The following is a 5,194-nucleotide window of genomic DNA, read 5'->3' as shown; positions in this document are numbered from 1 at the left end:
ATATATATATATATATATATATATATGAAGACCTGGAAGTGTCTTTATAGGTAATTAAAGAGTACACTGCTATATCTGTGTTGTAGTCATGGCGACCCCTGGTTCCTGTCACCACCACTGTAAAGAAATCAGTCAGTAGGTTTCTCTACAATGAACCATTTCACATCAACTATGCAGAAATTCTGAAAAATTGGTGAAATTCCCCTTTAAGACATGTGCGGATATGTCGCTCAATTTTGTCTGAATTATTCCTAGTTCCACCCTGTTCTTTCCGAAACTTGGGAATGTTCGTAAGGAGCGGACTCTGCCTCTTCAGAAAGAGTAGTATGGTCACTGCTGGCTGCAGAAAAACAGAGCTGGGGGGCTTTGGGGGGATTCTTGACCGGTTCTGTTTCCGATAAAATATTTGTTCACAAACAGCTTCATTATTCCTCCGGGCTTTGTTAAAGATGCTTACATACAGCGATTAGTCTGGGTGTCAACCGGCCGCATATCTCTGATGTGATCTGAGGCATTTCTCTCCCAGCTGTTGCTCAGATACTAAGCTCCTTTCCCTCAGTAGCCGTGCCTTAAAGCCTGTTCTGTGCTTTAAGGGGGCTCTGTGGTGAAGGCCCACCGATGCATTAGGACAAGCGTCAGCGCTGCGCTGCTCCAGCAGTGAACTGAAAACAGTGATGCATTGAATTGACTTGATTGTGTACATCATTTCCACATGAATAAAACATACAGGAGCGGAAACAAGACTTTTGCTTTTGTTATTAAATGTCCAGTGTACGTATCCGAGATGTGAAATACAGGGGGTCCTGAGGGTCTGGGGTCCTGGGGGTCTGGGTCCCGCTAACTAACCTCTTGGACCTTGTTATGATGCCGTGATGTCCATTATGGAAAATTAGACAGTCAAATACACGTTACGTTTTTATTCACACAGAAACCAAAAGGAACGACAGATTTCTCGGAATGTAGGAGGAAAAAGTCGGATATTAGACTCTGGAATGTAGTGGAGTGAAAGGAAAAAGTCGCCCAGAGTGGAGAAACTTCAGTACAGATACACCAAAAATACTTAAGTACAGAAACGAATTACATATACTTCATTATATTATCCACCACTGTTCATTCCCAGCAACTAACCCAAACCTGGTAAAACTCTGGCTCGTGTTCAGTCAGTTATGTACCCAGAACTTCCAGAACTCTTATTCGGAAATTGGTCCTATTGTACATTTCCACTGTCGCTTCTACTTACATTGGGCATTAATCTGATGTAAGACGCTCATGTTAAAAGGTCAGTGCTTCCTCACAGCAAAACAGAGTGAAATAAATCATGAAAATAAAGTAGAAACCAGAGTAAACGGCAGAAAATGCAACTTCAACATTTCATGAGTAAATTTCGTGATGAAACGAAGAGAGTTTGTGCTGCGTTCACACGTCTAGGTTTTTGGATTTTTACTGAGGAACTAACCAATGGGAGCGCTTACTTGGGTGTCTCTGCCTAGATACCACTGAGAAAACGATTCCGTTTTAATTTGATTTTAACCCTTTCGTTTCCAATCAAAACGTACCAGTGAAATAAGAGCGTTATGACTTTACTCACTGAAGGGCTAGTATGACATTTTTGTTAACTCCTTGTTCTCCCGGGTATATTTTGGTTTTTCCATCTGAATTTTTTCGTGACCAAATCATGAGGCAAATTATTCAGTAACTGCATGAAATAAATGTACATTTTTATTTTATTTATTTATTTTTTGTAAAAGTTCTCTCAAATGAACAGAACATGAGTTATGATCACACATATCGCTCTATGCTTACAACTCACTGCTGAAAGCCCAAAATCTCCGACGCTCTTTGTGTTATTTTCTAAAAGTGATGTTTCCAGAGCAGATCACTGAAGAGACGCCGTCTGTTTATAGTTTAGAGCCCAGATTTGGGGAAAAACGGGTCGACTTTCAGTAAAAAAACAAAGTTCAGCTTCTTTTATTATAAGGGTTTAAAATGACGTCACCGTCTATTAGACTGGAGAGAAGAGCTACAGCCTCACACGACGCCCAGCTTCTGAATGGAGCTCATGAAATGTGAAAGTTATGAAGAACATGACGAAGAGCGTTTTGGACCCACCGGTGGTCCCGAGGAGTTGAAATTAAAAACTATGCACACATTTCTGTCTCACAGAAGTCCTCAGGCCTTCTCTGAAGGCCTACATTCTCAAAAAACACGGTTCTTCAAGGGTTCTTTAGTAAGGGAGATGGTACTATTTAGTACCAAGTGTTCTAAACAGAATGGTTCTTGGCCTGGTTGAAATGGTTCTTCAGATTGGTGCAGAATGTGTTGTACAGGGTTCTATATAGCTATTGTTATGATGTCAAGCTTGTCACAATAGCAGATCTAGGTGCTATATAGACCCATGTGCAGCACATTCTGCATCAATCTGAAGAACCGTTTCTGTATAGCGTTCTTGGAACCGAATAGAACTATTCTCTTTACTAAAGAACCGTTGAAAGGCCCTGAGCTACATTTTCCACTAGCAGTGCAATGAGGAAAAAAATGAGGCTAAAAAGAATCCAGTACCACTGAGTTCAATGAGCTAATAGTGGAGTGTGTTTTCTATCTAACAGCGTTTCTTTTTGCCAGATTGAGCTCCAGGAAAGCTCAGTGTTGACAAAAGAGCCCGAGAAAGCTTGGCAAGCACTCTAACTTCAAACTGTGTGTGTTGCCACTGTAACTATGAGCAACCTTTCAGAGCAAATCCCCTCTTTTTCCCTTTCAAATGATTTGTATAATCTCCCGCCTTTCACCCAAACACCCCTCTCCAGGTTTAATATCTGCAGCCTTTGTTAAACGGCCACGGCAGAGCCGCTGTGGATTGATGGTCAGCCCTACCTGTAAACACTGGAGTGACCTCTGGCTTTTCTGCGGCCTCAGATGCACAGCATGCATAGACGGCCAGCGTTAAGCCTATTACGCTGTACAGGCCGGATTGGATTTGTTTGGTTTGGCCCCATTAAAGCATATTCCCCATTAACAATGCAGCGTAATGAATCCTCCCTCATGTTCAGGATGTTAGAGATTGATGACTCGGTTTTGTTTTCCCTGTTATCTGTGCCACACATGCTGGCACAGTGTCATGACTCATGACTCGATTCACACAGACTGGCCTGGGCCTGCTTCGTTTAACAAGGCCATGCTTCAAAATCGACGGCAAAGCCTTCCACTGATGCACAATCGGCTGTAATATGATCATTTATTTTTACCAGAAGACAATAAAAAAAGCAGCATTAAAAGACAGTTCATCACAGCTGTAAATATTTATATTTATGGCATTTGGCTGACGCTCTTATCAAGAGTGACTTACAATTTGATCATTTCACACAGGTAGGCCAAGGCGGAGTCTTGCCCAAGGACTCTTATTGGTATAGTGTAGGGGGCTTGTCCAAGCAGGGGATTGAACCCCAGCCTACAAGGCAGAGGTGTTACCCGCTACACCATCCCAACCCACAAATGTAGAGAACGTAGCCACGATTAATAGGATGGAGCCACAAATCCTACAGTGCAGCGTCAGAGACCACCCTGTATTTATTTCACTTCCAATCAAAACAGCCATTGCGAGTTATATTTGTCAGCATCAGGAAAAAAAGAAGAAAACATGTCTTTTAAGCAACAAGATCTAGGCAACTTAAGCTGTCAGTTTTTCAAAAATTCTGAATGATTCAGTCCTTGAGATGTAAACAGAGTCATTCAGAGTGATTCAGTGTGAAATGGTTCAGTGTAGCCAAAGTTACAGACTCAAATGTTTTTACAGTGGTGGTGATGGGAACCAGGGGGTCACCAAGTCCATAACACAAATATAGCCATTTTATTTACTATCCAAAACCACCAGTGAACCGACACGTGCCCTCGGAGTTTTATACGTAAGACCGGTGACGGTAAAATTGTCATGAATTTGAAAAATGTTTTCTCTGGGGACTATTTTCCCCACAATACCCTGCATGTACCCCCTTCTGCCAGAGGATGGGTTCAAATAAATGTATTAAAATACATTTTGAGCCAAAACGTGATCAAAAACTATCATAAGCAACGTCTCAAACATCAAGCAGCGCATATCTGACCTTTTCATATTACAACTTTCTGTGAGGGAGATTTTAGAGGCACTAAACTCTTAAGACGTCTGGTTCCTATCACGTGCACTGTGAACAATTCTGACTCGGCACGTTTTTCTGGAGCGGAGCATTTCACACCAAGCCCCTCTGAATGACGTCTCAACCATTTCATTTTGTAGGATGTTTTAAAAATTACGGAGCCCTGCTGGTGACAACCCGCATAAATAAAAATAATGCACTGTCACGACTTAGTAAGGTCTGGGAACAAGATAATTAAGCCATGGCCACTACTTAGTGTGGCCTGGGAACGAGATCCTAATATGCGGCCACAATTTAGTAAGGCATGAGAAAGAGATATTTGCGCCTTGGCCACAGCATAATAAGGCATGATCTTGTTCCCAGGCCTTACTACGGAGCCCTGATTATGACATCCTATATAAATAAAAATAACGTGTGGCCACACCTTATTAATGCGTGGGAACGAGATCCTAATGCTTAGCCATGATGTAGTAAGACATAGGACTGAGACGATTAAGTTGTGGCCATGACTTAGTAAGGCGAGGGAATGCGATTGCAGCTTACTAAGTTGTGGCCATGCATTATTTTTATCTATACAGGATGTCCCCAGCGGGCCTCAGTACCTTACTAAGTCCTGCCTGTGATTTAATTATGTTGTTCCCAAGCCTTACTAAGTTGTGGCCATGCATTAGGATCTCATTCCCAGGCGTGGCAAGCAAGCAAACAAGCAAGCAAAGTTTATATAGCGCTTTTTACAACAGGTGTTGTCACAAAGCAGCTTTACAGAACAATCAGTATGACAGAAAGAAAAGAAAAGAGAAGATCCGAGCCCCCATGAGGAAGACAGTGGCAACAGTGGGGAGGAAAAACTCTCTAAAAAAGGAAGAAAGGGGAACCCGTCCTCCTCTGGTCGACACACATTAGTATAGTTAGTATAAAGTATTATAGTACAAACTGGGGGAAAAAAGAAAAAATATATGTTTATATTTTTATTTATACGGGAAGCCACTAGCTCTGTAAAAAAATCGAGGTCCCCTTTTCATAAGAAGGAGGACTTTTATTCTGAAAAACTGGCGGCCATTGTGGAC

This window comes from Pygocentrus nattereri, chromosome 21, assembly GCF_015220715.1.
Source record: "Pygocentrus nattereri isolate fPygNat1 chromosome 21, fPygNat1.pri, whole genome shotgun sequence".
Classification (NCBI taxonomy): domain Eukaryota; kingdom Metazoa; phylum Chordata; class Actinopteri; order Characiformes; family Serrasalmidae; genus Pygocentrus; species Pygocentrus nattereri.
Note: the sequence above shows the minus strand (reverse complement) of the source record.